Consider the following 22,820-nt stretch of genomic DNA (forward strand, 5'->3'; position numbering starts at 1 on the left):
GCACAAATTTTAGTTGTTTCCATTCCATTATACAGCTGATGGTTGTCCATATTTGCAACGGCAAATATGTTTTGTGTATTCCATGTGGGCTGTGGTCAGCACAGTGCTTGTTCTTTTGGGCATGCATGTATGTCCAAAGGAACATTGCATCATACTTTTAACAACACAGGCACTGCAATATCATAAAATGTCTGTGTTTATACAGTGTCTGCATCGTCACAATATAATGCTCTTCAGACACGCATGGCTAAAAGCTGTGTATTAACATTATGAAATAAATCTACTTACTTAATATCTGCATCGATGTCAGCATTTTGTTACACACGAAAGTTTGTGCCGGACCAAGACTCGAACTCAAATTTTCCACTCGTTACGAGCGTTCACCTTAACTGCTTCGGCGATCTGAATGTTCCCCCGGGACTGATCCAGACTTCTATATATCGTGTAGTCACATCCCGTATGCCCACACAATTTGCGATTCTTGTGCAGGGAGAGAAGAGTGTTATATTGTCATTTTAGCCTCTCATTGGTGCATATTTGTAATATGTGAACTTTTTCACAACATTATATTATTGTATATAAATTAGTTGTCCGTCGACAGCTCCCACCAGCAATACACGAATGGGACCTGTGCTGGTTTTGCAGGCTCCAACCTTGTTGGCAGTTCCACTGTGCAAATCATTGTTCTTGCGGGTACTCAAGTAGCAAATGTATTTTAATGCGAAAATGTTGTCTAAATGAAGAAAAAATGTAACCTTGGCCCTAATGACAATTAACAGCACTACAGAGGTCTAAATCGTAGTCAACTTAGAGAATTTTTATGTACTTTTTGTAGGAAGTACAGACATCAAACTTAATACTTGTTACAAGTTAAATGTTGACAAAATTTCAAAACGATGTCTTCCTCGAGCATTATGCACGAGTCTCTATAGACCGTATGCTGAAGCTGTGGCGCAATCCCAACTGAGGGATGTTTGGTGAAGACTAGGGACCGTATTATACGCATTTGCATGCTGCATATGCATTTGCATATTTCGCTCCTTTTCACCAGTTATTGCATATTTTAATAAAAACTGGTGACATTACATATTTCACTCTGTTAATAATATTTTAAAAATTGAGATGGGTAGTCTCTAGCTCTATCTAGTTTCTATGTCTCACACATTCACTGCACCTAAAACTGCGTGTAATAGCTAACCGAAAGCCCACTGCATGGCGAAATCATTACAGAATAGGAACAGGAAGAGGCGTACAGCGTCAGTGCTCCTGCGCCTGTGCCCCCGGTTAATCCCCCCCACTCTCCTGCCGTATGCGTTCACAACAAATAAATTAAATTACGCGAGCTTTTAGTCGCACATCCGTTGTTTCAGTTTAGCTTTCTGCTTACTTGTACACAGTTGAACGTGTTAATGATGTGCAGTGTATAACATGTCGTGTGCCATACCACCCGAAAAAAGAATGGTCGTTTCGTGGATAGCTGACCGTCCCGGAACATTTACATATGACGGAATTATTTTATGTTGTCAAGTCTGTGAAAAAAATGTTTTGTGCAAAAAAGAAAAAGTTTCAAGTAGATCAGCATGCCGAGACAAATCTTCCTATCACACGAATGCAGAAAGAAAGGTGATGACAAAAATTTCTGATAACAGCAAGTTGCAGTAGCAAAGACTTCTCCAGAGGTAACCAAAAAAGTCTGTTTAACATGGATCTGTGCAGAGCATTCATTGCAAGCAATATTCCTCCTCACAAACTTATAAACTCTATCCTCTAAGGCTTCCTGCAGAAATATTGCTTAAATCAAAATATACCAGATGAATCGACATTGTGTAAAAATTACATACCGACAATGTGCGTAAATGTTCTGGAAGAAATACGCAATGAACTCGAGGGCAACATGATCTGGATTTCAGTTGACGAAACTGCAGACAGTTGTGGCCTGTACTTTGCAAATTTAATTGGTGGTGTTTTAAAAGAAGAGCCTTCTTCTTCCTATTTAGTGGTCTGCAAAGAACTTGAAAAAGTAAATCATTCTACGATCACTAGATTTGTGATTGAGGGTATTAGAAAAATATATCCACAATCTGCTGCAGATGCAAGTGTGTTTGTGTTTGAGATGCTGCTCCCTATATGATCAAAGCAGGAAAAGCCCTCAGAGTATTTTATCATAATTTGATTCGTGTGATGTGCTTTATTCACTGAGCACATCGCCTTGCTGAATGTAAGTAAACTGATTTCACCCACAGAGAAAGTGTTTCTAAAGGCTCCTGCTCGCATCAAGACCTACAAAGAAAAACTACCAAATGTGCAATGATTATAAAGAGTCCGCCTCGATTGCAAATAGAAACAGGATGTTCGCCTAGGTTTTGAAGGAAATTGACGGAGATCCGAAATGTGAAATGATTTGGGTGAAGGTCACGGTTAAAGCAGGCTCAGACATGGTAATTGGATGTCTCTATAGGCCCCCTGGCTCAACAGCTGTTGTGGCTGAGCACCTGAAGGATAATTTGGAAAATATTACGAGTAGATTTCCCCACCATGTTATAGTTCTGGGTGGAGATTTTAATTTGCCAGATATAGACTGGGAGACTCAAACGTTCATAACGGGTGGCAGGGACAAAGAATCCTGTGAAATTTTTTTAAGTGCTTTATCTGAAAACTACCTTGAGCAGTTAAACAGAGAACCGACTCGTGGGGATAACATATTAGACCTTCTGGTGACAAACAGACCCGAACTATTTGAAAAAGTTAACGCAGAACAGGGAATCAGCGATCATAAAGCGGTTACGGCATCGATGATTTCAGCCGTAAATAGGAATATTAAAAAGGGTAGGAAGATTTTTCTGTTTAGAAAAAGTGACAAAAAGCAGATTTCAGAGTACCTGTTGGCTCAACACAAAAGTTTTGTCTCAAGTACAGATAGTGTTGAGGATCAGTGGACGAAGTTCAAAACCGTCGTACATTATGCGTTAGATGAGTATGTGCCAAGCAAGATCGTAAGAGATGGGAAAGAGCCACCGTGGTACAACAACCGAGTTAGAAAACTGCTGCGGAAGCAAAGGGAACTTCACAGCAAACATAAACATAGCCAAAGCCTTGCAGACAAACAAAAATTACGCGAAGCGAAATGTAGTGTGAGGAGGGCTATGCGAGAGGCGTTCAATGAATTCGAAAGTAAAGTTCTATGTACTGACTTGGCAGAAAATCCTAAGAAATTTTGGTCTTATGTCAAAGCGGTAGGTGGATCAAAACAAAATGTCCAGACACACTGTGACCAAAATGGTACTGAAACAGAGGATGACAGACTAAAGGCCGAAATACTAAATGTCTTTTTCCAAAGTTGTTTCACAGAGGAAGATTGCACTGTAGTTCCTTCTCTAGATTGTCGCACAGATGACAAAATGGTAGATATCGAAATAGACGACAGAGGGATAGAGAAACAATTAAAATCGCTCAAAAGAGGAAAGGCCTCTGGACCTGATGGGATACCAGTTCAATTTTACACAGAGTACGCGAAGGAACTTGCCCCCCTTCTTGCAGTGGTGTGCCGTAGGTCTCTAGAAGAGCGTAGCGTTCCAAAGGATTGGAAAAGGGCACAGGTCATCCCCGTTTTCAAGAAGGGACGTCGAACAGATGTGCAGAACTATAGACCTATATCTCTAACGTTGATCAGTTGCAGAATTTTGGAACACGTATTGTGTTCGAGTATAATGACTTTTCTGGAGACTAGAAATCTACTCTGTAGGAATCAGCATGGGTTTCGAAAAAGACGGTCATGTGAAACCCAGCTCGCGCTATTCGTCCACGAGACTCAGAGGGCCATAGACACGGGTTCACAGGTAGATGCCGTGTTTCTTGACTTCCGCAAGGCGTTCGATACAGTTCCCCACAGTCGTTTAATGAACAAAGTAAGAGCATATGGACAATCAGACCAATTGTGTGATTGGATTGAGGAGTTCCTAGATAACAGGACGCAGCATGTTATTCTCAATGGAGAGAAGTCTTCCGAAGTAAGAGTGATTTCAGGTGTGCCGCAGGGGAGTGTCATAGGACCGTTGCTATTCACAATATACATAAATGACCTGGTGGATGACATCGGAAGTTCACTGAGGCTTTTTGCAGATGATGCTGTGGTGTACCGAGAGGTTGTAACAATGGAAAATTGTATTGAAATGCAGGAGGATCTGCAGCGAATTGATGCATGGTGCAGGGAATGGCAATTGAATCTCAATGTAGACAAGTGTAATGTGCTGCGAATATACAGAAAGATAGATCCTTTATCATTTAGCTACAAAATAGCAGGTCAGCAACTGGAAGCAGTTAATACCATAAATTATCTGGGAGTACGCATTAGGAGTGATTTAAAATGGAATGATCATATAATGTTGATCGTCGGTAAAGCAGATGCCAGACTGAGATTCATTGGAAGAATCCTAAGGAAATGCAATCCGAAAACAAAGGGAGTAGGTTACAGTACGCTTGTTCGCCCACTGCTTGAATACTGCTCAGCAGTGTGGGATCCGTACCAGATAAGGTTGATAGAAGAGATAGAGAAGATCCAACGGAGAGCAGTGCGCTTCGTTACAGGATCATTTAGTAATCGCGAAAGCGTTACGGAGATGATAGATAAACTCCAGTAGAAGACTCTGCAGGAGAGACGCTCAGTAGCTCGGTACGGGCTTTTATTGAAGTTTCGAGAACATACCTTCACCGAAGAGTCAAGCAGTATATTGCTCCCTCCTACGTATATCTCACGAAGAGACCATGAGGAATAAACCAGAGAGATTAGAGCCCACACAGAGGCATACCGACAGTCCTTCTTTCCACGAACAATACGAGACTGGAATAGAAGGGAGAACCGATAGAGGTACTGAAGGTACCCTCCGCCACACACCGTCAGGTGGCTTGCGGAGTATGCACGTAGATGTAGATGTAGATGTTTTGGTGCAGATAACGATGCCTTCTTTGGAACACACTAAAACTACAAACTGCGTAAATAGGCATCGCCCAGCATTAATACAGTTTGTAGTTTTAGTGTGTTCCGAAGAAGGCACAGTTATCCGCGCCGAGACCTAGGTCAACATCTGGTTTCTATTTGCAATTGAGGCGGATTCTTAATAATCATTAAATTATTCCAGTCATAACTCATTGGGGTACGTAGGTTGAAGCTGTGTCATTTTACAATAAAAATTTCAAGGCCATTAGAGGGGTAGTAAATGAATAGTGCAGAGGCTTTGGCAGTTTGCCAATCCAAGGAAGCTTTTAATGATTCCGGTATTAAAAAAAGACATTGCTGTGATTAGCACTACTTTTCCCATATGCCTGCAAGTATTAAAAAGCTTGAAACTCAATGTATGGCATTGAATGAATCTATTCAGTTAATGAATGGAATTATTCTAGTGAACTGCTCATTGCCGGAGGTATTTCCGAGAAAACTTATAGAAAAATTTGAAAACATTTTATACAATAACCCAGGCTTTGAACCCTTGTACCATATTGATAGTTTTATTAATGGGACGGGTGAACTTTTACCAGAAACGGTAAGTGCCAACATAGCATCCAAATTCAAATACTGCCCAGTCACCTCAGTTGATGTAGAACGGTCCTTTTCTACTTATAAAAATGTTTTGAGTGATCGAAGACACAATCTTACCACCAAACTTTTGGAACAGTACTTGTTTGTATGTATTTACAATACTAGAAAAATGTAAAATAAATTGTAAATGATGCTTTGGTCCAATAGTATTAATTAAAAGTTAATGATGTTAAAAAATTCATGATTATGTGTTGTTTTTTAAATAAAATATTATTGGATTTTTGAGTGTGCCCCCCCTGCGTGCAGTATATCTCGAAGTTGGTCCTGTACGTATCGATTGTTTTGCCATGACTCAACTCACATCGCGTCTGTTTGTTACCGACAACAATAGTGAAGAAGGAACAACTCTTGAAATACAGTATGAGTCCCCATTTTGCAAATTTTTAGAAAATAATCCCAGAAAGCCTCCCTCCCCCCCTTCCTAACCTCTACCAGAAATTATTCAGAAAGTATTATCAACATTCTAAATGTACCGATGTTTGGCATGGCTGGCACTCTTCCTCGTAATTGATATGCACAGGTTCGACTTTGAGATGTAATGCACGCAGTAACTCCTATGTTTTTTTATTATTTGATCTTGCAGATTTCTGCACTTTTTGTGCATTTTTAAGCATTTTTCATGCATATTTTAAGATTTTTATGATGCATATAATCCAGTGATGACACACCCACAAGAATAGCATTTTAGAGCAGTTTTGAAAAAATTGTAAGCTTTCATCAACCTGAAGGTGGTTTTGAGCAGCAGTGCTCTACTAGGGACAGTCCTACTCAAGGCCATACACCATGGCCCTCCTCTGACCTTTAAACTCATTCATCTACAGTTTGTCAACTCCAAACTGTGGTCGAACTTGCCGTTTTTCACAATAACAGATCCATCAGGAGGTTAAGGAAGTGATTAACGACAAATAAAAACGTGTAGCTACCTCAGCTCTTACACCACTCTTCACCTGTCTGTCAGCGATGTCGCGAATGACCGACGGTGGAAAGATGGCGTGCTTCAGCAGTCAGTACCTCGCTACCTGCCATGGCGCGAGCATCAGTGTGTGTGCAGATAATGGATGTGTGTTACTTAAAGTAACAAGCGGGATTATGATATTACGTGTGTTATCAGTTGCTTGTCTTATTACTGTGCTGACTAATAAAACATTATTATCTCAAAGTGTAGTGTTTGATTAGCTGCAAAGGTGTTACTCATACTGGCACACTGCCAGCTTCATACTGTATTTACTTGAGTGTAAGACGCCCCTGAATATAAAATGGCCGAATTTTTAAAATTTTTTTATTTATTCATTTTTTTAATGACAGGCTCCTTGAGAGAAATTTATTTTTAACAGATTCTGATTAACTAGAATTACAAACTGTTTTATTGACATAAAGTATCTGCCAAAAAGGTAACCTTATAACTATTCTAAACTTTTGCCATTTATTGATTGCTAGTATGCAGGTCATATGTAACAACACCAACTAAGATGTAAATAAAAGATTGCATTTAAGATTGCGTTCCACTCTCGAAGTTTTGCTCATCCCGCGATCTACTGATGTCTGTCGGTACTATCTCCACAACGGGTCTTGCGACTGTAATTTATTTTTGCTTTGACAATTACAGTCTGTTTAATATGATCTACTTCCTTTGTTAGCCACGTCATTCTATATTAATTTTCCTTCTTGTTTCAACTGAATTTCACCAATGTGGTATACAGCTGAGTAAAATCAGGTAATGTTTTTACATGGTATTGTAATACATGAACAGTGGTCAAATTTCTCATTTGCAATCTACGTAGTAAATCATTACAGTGTCTCATAACTAAATAAAATTTTGATCTGGTTTCTGAATCAACTAATGTTCTTTGAAGGACAGAAATTTCTATATTTGAATGTTACCTTTACTTAAAAAATTGCATTAATATTTGTATAGAATATTTATACATGTATGAGAATGTTTATTGGAAACCTGATACAATACAACAAAAGCTTGTAAGTTGATAGACTTTAATTCTATTTCCTCCTGTGTTTTACAAAACTGTCAAATGTCAATCAGTGCAATAGACTGTTGTGGCTAGTTCATTATTTCTTGTGTATCTCTTGCACTAGTCAGTGTCACGTGATCGTTCGAGTAACGTCGATACTGTACCGAGCCCTTCGGTGTATCGGCAACTCTCGAGCTTGTTGGAACGTATCATTTGCCGAGCCCTGTCCTTCAGAATTATTTAAAATAAAATTGCACAAAGCTTCATCTTTATGATGACCACTGTAAATGTAATACTACTACTGTGCACATTACTAAACAATGTGATAATGGTGACCTCAGAAAAGTAGTTCAATCAGCCAATTTAAGACAACCCTGTAGCTTTGGAATGACACATTTGGAAAGAAACCTCATCTTATAATTATGTAAATACTCTAGATGATGCAGGGTTTTCAATATGTTATCTGCTGATACATATTTCACCATGAGTGATCTGAAGATGATTGCGTGGTCAACTGAAATTAGTCTTCACATTTTAATGTTTTATAGTGCACGGGATCTAGACAGTAAAAAAGTTTTTACTGACTTGAGCTATTAATACCTGCTGGGTCGAAATGGAAACACAGTTTCCTTCTGTAATGTGTTTCTGTTGTTTTAGAGGAGGACACCAGACAGCGAGGTCATCGGTCTCATCGGAATAGGGAAGGACGGGGAAGGAAGTCGGCTGGTGCCCTTTCAGAGGAACCGTCGTGGCATTTGCCTGGAACGATTTAGAGAAATCACAGAAAACCTAAACTGGGACGGCCGGACGTGGGATTGAACCGTCGTCCTCCCGAATGCCAGTCCAGTGTCCAAACCACTGCGCCACCTCACTCGGTGTGTGTGTTTCAGTCGTGGCAAGATTGACGGTGGGGTCGAGTGGTGTCGCTAAATGACTGCCCCATCTGGGAGTGTGGTGGCTCATCGGTTTGCACAAGGGCCGCACTGTTTTTGGAAGACTTGCAGTGTTGAGGGCTGCAATGTGGCGGGAGCTCTGTGTCTAGTGGTAGCCTGCATTGAGGTAGGCTGGCTTGCACCAGGACGTGGGACAGTGCTGTGTCTACCCCTTTAATGTGGAGAGTGAGTGTGCTAGTGTTGTGTCCTGTGAATGATTTGAGCCTCAGAAGGGCGGTTCTAGTACTCCACACAGTGGACCGTGTCAGAGAAAATGTGGTACGTCATTGCCAGCTCTCTGAGAACAGAAGTAGTCCGTTTTCAGTGCCATGTTGTTCCACTCGTAAGTAAGTGTGGAGGGTAAGAATTGTAGAGGGAAACCTATGTGTAACTATGGGAAGCAGGTCCAAAAAGATATAGATTGTGGTAGTTGTGCATGAAGAAGAGGTTTGATCGGGATACACTGATGTGGGAAGCTGCTTATCTGTTGCAAAGCCATTGTACAGCAGGCATGTGAATCGGTACTGAGGATGTTATGCCACCAGTTGTCAGACGTGTGATACTTTCACTGCAACATGTTTGGGACTATGTTACCTCATTATTGAGTGCTATAAAATATGGAAACCAGTTAAGAAATCACAATACTATACATACTGACCCATATAAAAAATATTTATATCTCCTTTTAATGTAACATACCATAAAGCTTCTGTGCCATTAGGCATCATCAGCAGTAAAATCCAGCAGCAAATGTGCATTGTCATACATAAAACTCTTCTCAGAACATCTCATATTGGCAGGTTACACTCTCGAGGCACAGTTTGCGTGTTAAGTTGGACGACATTAGTGTCACCTTAGCGATATCTCCTCAGGGAACAGCAACAGATTTATTCGAATTAGCGGTATTAGGTTTAATGTTTTCAGTTGCCTTCCATATGGATGCACACAATGAAACACAGGTGTAGTAATTGTTTTTAGAATTTCTAGAACTTTTGATTTTCATAAATTTTTACTGTAGAAAGTAACATTGTTGAGGGCTCTGGCTTATGCTTTGCAGTCGAGTGCTATTTTTGGTAGGTGACAGCGGCAGTTTTAGTTTAACAACTGTGCCTTGAGAGCATAACATACTAACATGAGATGTTCGAGGAAGAGTTTTGTGTTTGACAGTGCATGTTTGCTGTTGCCTTTTGCTATAGATGATGACGCCTAATGACACAAGAGCTTTGAGGTACATTACACTGTGGGCCGACATAAATATTTCAGTATAGGTCAGTAGGTAGAGTGTTGTAATTTATTGGTGGGTTTCCTTGTTTTATAGCACTTGATTAAATGCGTTGTGGTAAAAATACCAGACATTTGACCACTCATGGTGTAACATACTCAGTACCATTGGGGTGCAGCGTAAAACAAAAGTCTTTTGAATGAAGACCACAGCAACATGCAGTTGATATTGATGAAGTTATAATAAGTGACAGATAATTATTACTCACGTATGGGCCCAGTAGGACCACGCGAGGTACAATCCATCAATGTCACGTTTGATGGTTGGCCTTTCTTTGTGCCCAAATTTGTTTCATCCTTTCAGAATGAAGTCTCATTCTTTCATCAGACCACGGTGTTCCAATCTGTTTTCTAATCAGTGGCAGATTATTGACTGATTTCTCCTCTCCCCCCCCTCCCCCCCCCCACCCTGTTGACTTTCATCTACACTCTGAACTAATGAGATACCTATTAATTGAATGTCCTTTAGCTGTAGCAGGGAAAGCCTGTGGATGCAATTTCTTATCTACTACAGTTGATAGTGAGTGAATTGGAAAATACACATTGTATTTAGTCAAAATTCTACTGTGCAACAAGCGAGGTGGTGCAGTGGTTAGACACTGGACTCGCATTCTGGAGGACGACAGTTCAATCCCGCGTCCCGGCCATCCTGATTTACATTTTCCGTGATTTCCCTAAATCACTCCAGGCAAATGCCGGGATGGTTCCTTTCAAAGGGCGCGGCCAGCTTCCTTCCGCGTCCTTCCCTAATCCGATGAGACCGCTGACCTCGGTGTCTGGTCTCCTTCCCCGAAACAACCAACCAACCTACTGTGCATAAGTGTACAGGTAGGCTAGCTTGCTAGCTCTGTGAAGCTCTTTGCAAATGTTGCCATTGTGTACAGGGATTTCATATTGTTAGGAAATTATTGTTAAATGTAGTGAGTCTTGAAGATGATTTGCACATTGTTCATGGACTGACAAATGATGTAATATAGATTGTAAATTGCTCGATTACTAGAAACGAACACAACTGTCAATAGGTGCAGTTTAGTGTGTGAGTAGTGAGTTTGTGTGTGTGTGTGTGTGTGTGTGTGTGTGTGTGTGTGTGTGTGTGTGTGTGTGTGTGTGTGTGAGAGAGAGAGAGAGAGAGAGAGAGAGAGAGAGAGAGAGAGAGAGAGAGAGAGAGAGAAATTGGGAGGGACGGGGGGGGGGGGGGGGGGGGGGGGGGGAGTGTTCACCCTTAGTTATGTGGGATTTGAAGAAGGGAAGAGAGAGATATAGAACTAAAAGTACTGTCTAATTGAACTTTCTCAAAAATTTTGTAATGCAGGCTACATTCGATATTTGCTTTTCACCAGGATAACGTGTCATACTTATAGGTACAGCCCGTATTTGCGTGCTGCCTATTGTGGATAATGAAGTCATAAATATTGTTTGATATCACATACAGTTGTACTGTTGTCCATAAGCATTGCCATCATACCAACTCAAATGCTTTTTGAAAGTTTAGAAATAATCTGTTCAGCTGTTTGGCCCAATCTGTGGCTCTCACAACGTCATAAGAGAAGAATGAAAGTTGGGTTCTGCACTGCTGATCCTTCTGGAATCAGAGCTGGTTGACACAGAGAAAGTAATTCTGTTAGAGACAGCCATTGTAATGCTACAAGACATAATGTAGGGTAAGTTCATATGACTCTGTTGTGGACGTGGGCTGGTTGCCAAACCACAAATGGGGTCTGCTTAGCAGCACGGTCACGCACTCTCCTGTCAAAATTGTGTACAGTTAGTACCAATTGTTCGTTGGTAGGACTGAGGGTGTTGCTCAATGTGTAGTTGCGCATGTTGCCTAACTTTGCATTTTTTATTTTAGTTGTGATTGAATTCCCTTTTGTTTAGATTAAAGTTAATGTTAACTAGTCACTTTTAATATCTAGTGTACAGAGATACAGGTTTAATTCTTTTTTCAGGCATATTGTAAGGCAGAAGAGCCTGTGCTGGTCTCACTTGTCCCAGTGCTTCTCAAAGAAGAACATGTGGTAAGTTTTGTTATTAAGACATTTGCATTTGGTAATGAATTGGCTTAAGTGGAGACAATAATGACCCATGATGTATCTTAGAAGATAGATTGAAGCATACATTTTAGACAGATGTGTTAAATCTCTGACACTGTGGACTGGAATACACTATTTAATATATCAAAAAAATTAATAAATTAATATATCAAAAAAATTAATAAATTTTTGAAAATATAATGTAATTGAAATAGGTAAAAAATCTACTCACCAAGTGGCGGCAGGAGGAAACATGTACAAAGATATTGAAATCTGCAAGCTTACAGAGCCAGTGGCTCATTCTTCTGACAGAAGAGTTGAAGGGGATGGAAAGAGGGGTGAAGGAAAAGGTCTGGTGAGCTTTAGGCACCAGAGAGGAGAAGACACTGATTCCAAAAGCCTGCGGATTTTAATACGTTTATATTTTTCTCCTGCTGCCACTGCTCGGAATGCACTATTTGGAATTCTTAAGTTGTCACGCATAAAATACAGGGAGCGAAAAGAAATGTCTTGTACAGAAACAAGACTGCAGCTGTAAGAGTCAAATTGCTGCAGTGCACCTATCACGGACTGCTGGCAGCCCAGTGTCTGCCAGCTGCACAAACCACGGCAGGGCCGAGAAGTCGGCAAGTAGATTGTGTTAAGAGGGCATTGCCAGTGGCCGCACCAAAATGACACTTGCTGCATGCTGTTAGCATTGGCGTTAGGCGATTGAGGCTGTGTTCCGCTTCTGTGACCCGGCCGAGCAGCCAGTCGAAAAGCTGTAGTACTCTGCACACTGAAGATTTAAGTTCGTGCTATGGTAGCAGCCAGTCAGGAACTGTCGAATTCACCACAGCCACTGCTGTCCAGTTTGCCGTCCACTGCCACTCGCAACTGAGATGTCGCACGTCCTAGGAACGGTCTCCGCCAGCTTGGCGTATCAAATGCGTTGCCACAGTTGCGAGCAAATCATTTCTGAAAAACGGAAATTTTTAATATTGAATATTAATTTAAATCTTTGGGAGTATTTTGTGAACGTCTTTATATGAAGTATAGCCTTGTATGGAAGAGAAATTTGGACGGTCATCATTTCAGGCAAGAGGAGAAGAGCTTTTGAAATGTCATACTGCAGAAGGCTGCTGAAGATAAGTGGTAATGGATAATTAGTGAAGTAGTTCTGGATCAAATTAGAAAGAAAAGAAATTTATGTCACATCTTGGCTAAAAGAGGATGTATGCTGGGGCATCAAGGGATTGTCAGTTTGGTGATGGAGGGGATAGGGTTAAAATTGTAGAGGAAGAACAAGGTTTTATTACACTAAGCAAACTGAAGTGGATGCAGGTTGTTGTACCTATACTGTGATCAGGAAAGAGGCTTGCCAAAGATAGACTTCACGGAGAGCTGCCTCAAACCAGTCTTTGTGCTGAAGGCCACAGCAGTGTTGAGACCCTAATTTTGTGTGAAAGGTCAAATTGAGTGAGTTCGCCATAATGTTCCAAGCTGTAGTGTAATTAGTGACTGCTTAGAATGTGTGAACTGTTTCAAGAAGAGTTTAGGCCATATGGTATATAGTGCCGCACTTAATGCTGGAAATGGGTACTGCACTCAAACATGGTGGCAACAGAAGTACACATTAATGGCCATACAGTAAAGGTAACACTGTTCGTAGCATCTTCCACTGTGTAAATGTAAAACAAATTGTTGGCTTGTTTTATGAAAATGAAAGTTGCTACTCACCATATAGCGGAGATGCTGACTCGCAGATAGGCGCAACAAAAAGACTGTCACAAATAAGCTTTTGACCTACAAGGCCTTTGTCAGAAACACACGCGCGCACACACACACACACACACACACACACACACACACACACACACACACACACACACACACACACACACACGACTGGCGGACTTTGGCAGCTGAAGCCACACTTATTCGTAATATATCATTTGTTCTGAATTTTACATTGTTTGATGTTGGCTTACCCCCCCCCCCCCCCCAATAGTGTTCATAAGGAGTTGTCCTCTGGGAGAAAGCACATAAAATAAATAGCTATGCCAAACTATTCATGGGCCATCTAGAGCAATATTTTCTAACTGCCCGGAGTCCAACCCCTCACCATTTCAGATTCATTGGTGTCACCCTCATGGTCTGGACTGAGGGTGAGGTCTCCCTAGCCACAATCCCCCAAAACCTCAACACCTTCCTCAATGCTAACCTCCACCTCAAGGATAGCTTCATCAGTACCTCTGTCCATACCAAACCTTCCAAACACTGACAGTACCTCCACTTTGACAGCTGCCACCCATTCCGTACCGAGAAATGGCCTGTGTACAGACTAACCACCCGTGGTCATCCCATCTGCAGGGACGAGCAGTGCCAGAGCAAATATACCGAGTATCCCACCGAGACCTTCGCAGACCGAAATTACCCTCCCGACCTTTTACAGAAGCAGATCTCGCATACCTTGTCTCCCAGCCATCTACCACCTCCTACTTACTCACCATCTGGCTACAGAGCAGCATTCATCTCGTGCCTCGGAACCACGTACGACTGGAGCAACGGTTCTGACTACCTCTCACTGTGCCCTGAAGTAGACCTAGAGGTAAGACCTATCCCGTACATTCTCCCAACCACATACTCCGGTCAGACATCTTCTACCCAATCAGAGGTAGGACTACCTGTGGAAGCAGTTTCTCTGAACTGCGCAGGTGGGAACTCTGCCTGCAATATATCCTATATTACCGTAACCCCCCTGGCCTCAGCCTTCATTAGTCCCTGTCCTCCACTTACCTATCCCCTTCCCTGCTCTCACTCCAGCAATACATGGTCTTCTATTCCACTAACACACCCATTAGTCACTAGTCTTTTTCCCCATCTCTTCTTCTCTCCTCCTTTCCCCACTGCTGCCTCCCCTCCCATCCTCCTCTCCCCCCCCCCCCCCTCCACTCCCCACACATACAAATCTCTCAACTGCAGCTAAATACCCTACCCTATCCCTAATGCACCCTTGCAAGCTCCCACAAGCAGCATGACGCCTTCCCCCACCCCACTCTGCACCCCATGCCGCCTCCTTACCATCACAACTGGATAGCTGCTCCTGTCGGGCGCATATACGACTCAGCTCAGCCACAGTGGCCACAGGTGGCAGAGAGAGAGAGAGAGAGAGAGAGAGAGAGAGAGAGAGAGAGGGGGGGGGGGAGAGAGAGAGAGAGAGAGAGAGAGAGAGAGAGAGAGAGAGAGAGAGAGAGTCCATCTGTCCGTCCATCCTCTAGTCCTCTGTATGGCTTTTCACAATATTGTTAAAATAGATAATGTTTTTATTCAGGAGAAATGAGCAGCAAGAATATTGTGTAAAGTAGATAGATGGTGGTGCCCCTTGCAGAGGCTGCTTTACGGATCTCGAAATTCTTACACTCACTTCCTGGTACATTTATGTCACAACGATTTTTGTTGCTTATAATAAAAATTTCCTTCAACTGAAAAGTGATTTGCACAGGTTCCTTTGGGTCTAGTATTCGGAGTTAAGTTACATACTCTGGTGCAAAGGATTTCAACATATACTACAAACAGAAAGCAAAGATATTTGGGCAGGAACATTTGGCAGTTAATAAGAAAATGGAAAACATTCCTTGTTGGCCATTCCTTCTAAAATTATCTGAATCTGTAGATTTAAGAATTGAAAATTCATATTAGCTACATGACAAATTACAATGTTCATAGGAATCTACATCTACATCCAGATTCCGCAAGCCACTGTATGGTGCATGTTGGAAGGCATGCTCTACTACTACTAGTCATTTCCTTTCCTGTTCTGGCTGCAAATAGAGCGAGGGAAAAACAACTGTCTATATGCCTCCATGTGGCCCCTAATCTCTCTGAGCTTATCTTTGTGGTCGTTACAAGAACTGTACATTGGCGGCAGTAGAATCGCTCTGCAGTCAGCCACAAATGGTGGCTCTCTAAATTTTCTGGATATTGCTCCTCGAAAAGAACGCTGTCTTCCCTCAGGTGATTCCATTTGAGTTCCTGATGCATCTCCATAATACTTGATTATTGTTGAAACATATTAGTAACAAATCTAGCAGCCTGCTTCTGAATTGCTTCGATGTCTTGGTTAGTCCGACCTAGTGTGGATCCCAAACATTCGAGCAGAGCTCGAGAAGAGGTTGCACTAGTGTCTTACATGTAGTCTCCTTTACAGATGAACCTCACTTTCCTAAAATTCTCCCAATAAACCAAAGTGGACCATTCGCCTTCTCCACTACAGTCCTTATATGCTCATTCAATTTCATATCGCTTTGCATTATGCCTAGATATTTAACTGACATGAGTGTGTCAAGCATCTCATTATTTGTAAACTGTGGGTTTGTTTTTCCTACTCATCTGCATTAACTTACACCACAGCAACATTAGCTAACAACCGCAGACTACTGTCCACCAAATCATTTACATATGTAGGAAAACAACAACTTTCCTGTCACATTTTCCCGGGGCACTCCTGTCTCTGATGAACACACACCATCAGGCGCAATGTACTGGGTTCTGTTACTCAAGAAGTCTTTGAACCACTCGCAAAATCTGGGGACCTATTCCGTATGCTCGTACCTTCATTAACAGTCGGCAGTGTGGTGCCGTGTCAGATGCTTTACAGAAATCTAGGAGTATGGAATGCTGCATGACAAACAATTTTGTGTTTTAAACAGCATTGTTGTTGACCCCTCTGGTTATCTCAGGGTGACTGATCAAAGGTGTACATTCTGGTGTTTTGCTGAGTTGTCATTTTCATCTTGTGCACAATAATTCAACAACTGGACGAGCCTTCTTCTTTAGGTGCTGTGAGTTTTACTGTTTTGTGCACTTGCGGGGTGGACTCCACTCCACACAGTCTGGTTGGAGTCTGGGAAGTGAGTAACAGCAAAACTCATAGCATCCATGGAAGACGGCTGCATGAGATGTCGAAATATTGTGCATAAAATGTAACTGACAACTTGGCAGAACGGCTGGTAGCACACAGTTACAGATTTTGTTCTTAGGATCTGCAGCTGTTTTCTTTTAAAACTGACAGTGTAATCAACTAAATGCACTCACAGAAACAGCAAGTGTCATATCGTGAAGCACCAGTCTAATATTTGTCAACCTTCACGGTGATGTTTATCGTGTAACAGTTATTTCGTGATTAAAATTTCATTCCATTTTGAACTTACTCATCAATAAAAACTTATCTGGTTTTTATGGTGTTCCAGTAGAGTACTAAAGATTTATTCTCATAAAATAAGCCTCGTGTTATTGGAAATATGTAATGCATCAATTGAGTCAAGACATTTTTCCAGAGAAACTGAAATACACCATTGTTAAACTCCTCTTTAAGAAGGTGATAGGAGAGGTCAATAACTGCTGACCTGTTTCATTGTTGACATCATTTTCCAAAATGCAGTTGAATACCAGCAGCTGCGTCTTGTGATGGCTTTTGTTACCACTGGAAAGTTGGCATTGGTGATGCCAAGTTTCCAGACAAGGTGTGTGTGTGTGTGTGTGTGTGGACCTCTTTCACAGTTTTGGTAGCACTTGATTCATAGCTATTGAGCTCACAAAAGATTACCTTTCTTTTAGTGTGGATCATCCAGTCATATTCAGCAGCATTAAGCCAGGAATCCAATCATCTAAGCACAAGGTGGGGGAAGGAGGGGCAGTGAAGGTGCTCGTTCCTTGGATTTCTGCACCTGTAGCAGGACGTTCACATTAATTATTATGCCACAAGAAATTAATTGTCCTACATCGGAGCAATTTGATCACACCTCTTCTGCAACTCTGCGTAACGCATGCATGAGTCAAATGACATAAACCATACTGCGGTAGAGAATTTGGAGCCCTTGGCTGCTTTAGCCATGTATGAAGCACCATCTGTTGCCAGAAGCAAAACATTTTCTCTGCTCACAACATCTTGTCACAGTAGCTTCACAGAGTTGTGAAACAAAATGGCAACTGTTGAATTTTGTACTCTCTCTCAAGAGCTTCACGCATTAGGAGGAACATTTTTCCAGGCCTGTCAACTTTCAGAACACCCCATAACATCTGCAACATAATGTCCCCCCACATTGGTACCTTTGTATAGGGACGTTGATCTTTAGTTCAGCAACACTAACTCATTTTTTTTTTTTTTGAGCTACTCTTCATAGCACACTGATAAATAGTTCTTTCTCAATATAGATTAACCTGGAACAGGATGTTTTGTGTACTTCTCAAGAACTGTCTGAAATGTGGATTCTTCAGCTTCTCAGATGGGATGTTGCAAGACACCATCATTTCACCTGTCTTTAAATGTTTGTACAATTGAAGATGAACCTGTCTGCTCAACTAACAGCATTTGTCTGCTGCCATTTTCAGCACTTCTCTTCACACAGCTGCTGTATTTGGTGGTATTACAGTGCTGTTGCACATTAAAGTGCTTTTCTGCACTAACTTTGACTTCACTTAAATAACAAAATAACATTTCCCCACCAGTGCTAAAGCACTTATCATCAAACTCACGAACGAAACCTTGCAACTCCATGCTGATGGACCGCTTTTGTTGAACCACTTGAGTTTATATTCTGACTGAATAGTGTGGCCACGTGTGCGATGTTTATCATGTCGGGAGGTGCCTTTGTTAGTTTTGAGAATGTTTTGTTGGCCCCACCCAACAGTGTCTTACATCAGCAAACTGACTAGTGTGTAATGCTACTTGTCTACTGTTGTTGTGATCTTCGGTACAGAGACTGGTTTGATGCAGCCCTCCATGCTACTCTATCCTGCGCAAGCTTCTTCATCTCCAAGTAACTACTGCAACTTACATCCTTCTGAATCTGCTTAGTGTATTCATCTCTTGTTCCCCCTCTACGATTTTTACCCTCCACACTGCCCTCCAATATTCAATTGGTGATCCGTTGATGCCTCAGAACATGTCCTACCAACTGAGCCCTTCTTCTTGTCAAGTTGTGCCACAAATTCCTCTTCTCCTCAATTCTACTCAGTACCTCCTCATTAGTTACGTGATTTACCCATCTGATCTTCAGCATTCTTCTGTAGCACCACATTTCAAAAGCTTCTATTCTCTTGTCTAAACTGATTATCGTACTTGTTTCACATCCATACGTGGTTACACTCCATACAAATAGTTTCAGAAAAGACTTTCTGACCCTTAAACCTATACTTAATGTTAACAAAGTTCTCTGCTTCAGAAACACTTTCCTTACCATTGCCAGTCTACATTTTATAGCCCCAACCATCATCAGTTATTTTTATCCCCAAATAGTTAAACTCCTTTACTACTTTAAGTGTCTCATTTCCTAATCTAATTCCCTCAGCATCACCTGATTTAATTCAACTACATTCCATTATCCTCTTGTTTTGCTTTTGTCGATGTTCATCTTACATCCCCCTTTCAAGACACTGTTTATTCAATTCAACTTCTCTTCCAGGTCCTTTGCTGTCTCTGACAGAACTAGTATGTCATTGGTAAACCTCAAAGTTTTTATTTCTTCTCCGTGGATTTTAATTCCTTCTCCAAATTTTTCTTTTGTTTCCTTTACTGCTTGCTCAGTATACAGACTGAATAACATTAAGGATAGGCTACAACCCTGTCTCACTCCTTTCCAACCACTGCTTCTCTTTCATGTTCCTTGACTCGTATAACTGCCGTCTGGTTTCTGTAAAAATTGTAAATAGCCATTTGGCCCCTGGCACCTTCAGAATTTGAAAGAGACTATTCCAGTCAACATTGTCAGAAGCCTTCTCTAAGTCTACAGATGCTAGAAACATAAGTTTACCTTTCCTTAATCTATGTTAAGATAAGTCGTGAGTCGTACATCAGTATGCCTCACATGTTCCAACGAGAATCCAAACTGATTCTCCCCAAGGTCGGCTTCTACCAGTCTACTAAAGTCGTGATAAATAAAGCTTTGTAGTAATTGTTGTGTTTATTTGTGGCATTATAATCTGAAACATTGTCATGTGAGAAACATTTTCATGTTTTTATTCGTGTGTCCATATAAGATACAACAAATATATAAAGTTTTGCAAAAGTTGGCGGACATATAACCTGTTACTGAAAAAAAAGATGTAAATATGACTTTGGATGTATAATAGAAGTACATTTATCTATACTATATCACCTGAATTTATGCATAAATTGTTGTTAAATTCACCATGAAGTTCAGGAAAAAATATGACTTGTCATAAAAATGTGGGCCCTTCTTATGATTACTGGAAGTGAAAAGTGAAGTGTCAAAAGTATTCAGTAATGTACCACAAGGAAACAGAGAATTAAACCTTTTAAACATAATTTCCGTCATGTAAATTTCATACACCACGAAAACATTATAAATCTGACATCTGTTGTAAATTTTTCCAGCTTGATGAATCGCCGGAGGACTTTGAAGTTGGCAGTCACCCATTGCTAATAAATCCGGTGAGTCACTGAGTTTTATAATATTTCAGTACTTACGACTAGAATACAAGTTGCAATAAGCTCAGTAAGAAGGCCTGACTGCAACTCATTTTCTCAATGAAATTGTGGTTCTGTTGTTTGTCTTCTTCTTCTTAGTTCTTCAATCGTCAGGTTGGTTGTCGGCAGGGCACAAAGCTTTTCTTTCTTGGGCCTTCATCTTGAGAGTGGTATGTGGTGCAGTCGTTACTGTCCATGACCTAGGCAAAGTATTCCAGTCTGGGTTTGCCGCTTGTGTTCTTATCTCATTCTGTACAGCGAAACATTCCAAACAAATGCCTTATGAGGTCTTTCCTGAAATGTCTGTCTATGCAGCTGGGTGTGAAAAGGTTCCGCAGTTTATAAATATTTTAGCATACAGTCACTAATATTAGGAACAAGTCGAGAGCAATGTGTTTCGAGAGTCGAGCTCTCATCATCAGGCTGTCTAAGTTAACCCTACATAAAATGCACTTCAGAAGCACTGGAGGTCAAAATATAAGATTATTCAGACATGGAGACTATCATCTTACTTTAAAACTGAAAGCACCAGATTCCCTGCATCCTTATCTGCATATTCTTCAAAACATTGTTTATGTAAGGCAGTAAACATCAGTCACACCAGCTGCCTCTCAGTGCACGTCAGAGCTGCACATGTGTTTATAAATAAGTGGTGCCTTAAAAGCAGCACTTCGAAGGATGTGTGTTAACATGGATAAGGAAGCAGGGAATCTGATGCTACCACTTTTCAAGTAAGACAAGGACTTCACAGCTTAGTAATTTCATTTGTTTTTCTGTTTTTACCATGAATGTTTTTGAAGTGCATTTTATGTAGGATTAATTTTGAAGCCGGATGATGGCAGCTTGCCCCCAAAAACATGTTGCTGTGGATTATGTTCCTAAAATTAGTGGTTGTATGCTAAAATATGTATAAAGATTGCCTTAAAAATAGCTACCTTTGGTGCTTAAAATGGACAATATTAGAAAGTTTGTTCTCTTGTTAAAATCAGTCTTTGTGTGATAGATTTGGCTTGCAATATTCTTCTTTGATCTTCCATTTGATGTAATTTTACTCCATCAGTAGGTGAAGGATTCGGTGGTTTACAGTTGCTCACTGAGCTTTGAGCAGTGATATTTTGCTTACTCACCACAAAGATCTTTTTTTTAGCTTCATTAATTTCCATGTTATAAGAAAAACTGAGTGTGGTTCCATCTGGGCCAGCATCACTTCTAATTGAAGGGACTGGTGGAAGAAAGTGCTAACAACTTTGGGTTGTTACATGTTGTTCGATTAACCCTTTTGTTACAGCAGTCTGCTTCGCTGAGCTGGTGCCACTGATCGGTGCAGCGTACCGCGAACTGTGCACATTGCACGTCAGTAAGATGATGTGCAGGTTACTGTATTTAAGTGTTACATAACAATATATATGGAGATTTTATAAGTATTATAAGAAAAGCCATTTAGGATCATTTGAAAGATTCTTAATAATGTAATTCAGTATGATAAATTTGAAAACAAGGTTCAGCACACAAACCCACATTACAATTTTTACACTTGTACTTAGATTCTCATTTTCTGTCATTTGCACTTCAAACAACACACCTTTTATTTCAGTTTCTTCCTACTGGTTTGTAAACCGAAGAAAAGTGTCTTTCTGTTAAGCTCAGTGGATGATTATTGCCTGTTCGGTGTTGATATTTTATGCTTCGATGATACTCTTCCAGTATCTCCCTAATTAACTGCAATTGAAGTTTTGCCATGGATACCAGTTCTTTCCTTTTGTGTTTATAAAGACAATAGGCATTCCACACACAATTGTCCAGAAAGTGAAAGAAATGTTTGTGATGCCATTGCAGAGATTTGAGTGTTGATTCCACAGTGCTTATAACCGTGTCAGCTTTATCAACTGCACCCATTGAATTATTATAATCCAATACGCATACAGGTTTTTGGATAACTTTTACTGTATCAAATTCATCTGAGTGTATGGTAGAAAGCATATAGACTTCTTTTTTATCCAACCACTTTTTGAATATTAAATTTTTGCACGATTGACGGGTTGCCTGTCCTCATTTTAATCATTCACCAGTTTTAGGCATTCCTTTCCTTCTCTTTCTTATGGTCCCGCACACATTTGTGCAATTATTGTGTAGCTTTCTAAATAAAGCTGCACTGAAATACCAATTATCTATGTGAACAGTATAGCCCTTTCCTAAATAGGGCTTTACAAGTGCTTCAACTATCGCTCCTGACTTTCCAGTATCCTTATTTTTGGTATCCACCAGGGCAGATGATCCCATGTAAACAATTAAATCTTGTACAAATCCTGTCTCACAGTCACAGGGAAAAAAAGATTTTATTCCAAATCTGTTTCTTTTTGACGGGATGTATTGTTTGAAAGACAGCCACCCTTTATAAAAAAAAAGTAAACTTTCATATATGCACAGCTTTTGGAATGGCTGAAATGACTGACAAAATTTTTTTTTTGTAATAAATCAGTGATGATGATCTGTATTTTGTATAACAATCATTGGTAGAACCGACATCATGGTTGAAATGCAGCA

General features: G+C 40.7%; 1 long non-coding RNA gene across 5 annotated transcripts in view; it reads left to right on the top strand.

Annotated features, from left to right (window-relative positions):
• LOC124720057 overlaps positions 1-22,820 on the top strand; it is a 72,991-nt gene that overhangs the window by 41,387 nt on the left and 8,784 nt on the right. For all 5 annotated transcript variants that reach the window (XR_007006049.1, XR_007006051.1, XR_007006050.1 and 2 more), the window contains 2 exons: positions 11,723-11,791; positions 20,184-20,240. This is a non-coding gene — a long non-coding RNA (uncharacterized LOC124720057). The remainder of the gene's footprint in view (positions 1-11,722; positions 11,792-20,183; positions 20,241-22,820) is intronic.

Source organism: Schistocerca piceifrons, chromosome 11 (genome assembly GCF_021461385.2).
Source record: "Schistocerca piceifrons isolate TAMUIC-IGC-003096 chromosome 11, iqSchPice1.1, whole genome shotgun sequence".
In the NCBI taxonomy this organism is placed as follows: Eukaryota; Metazoa; Arthropoda; class Insecta; order Orthoptera; family Acrididae; genus Schistocerca; species Schistocerca piceifrons.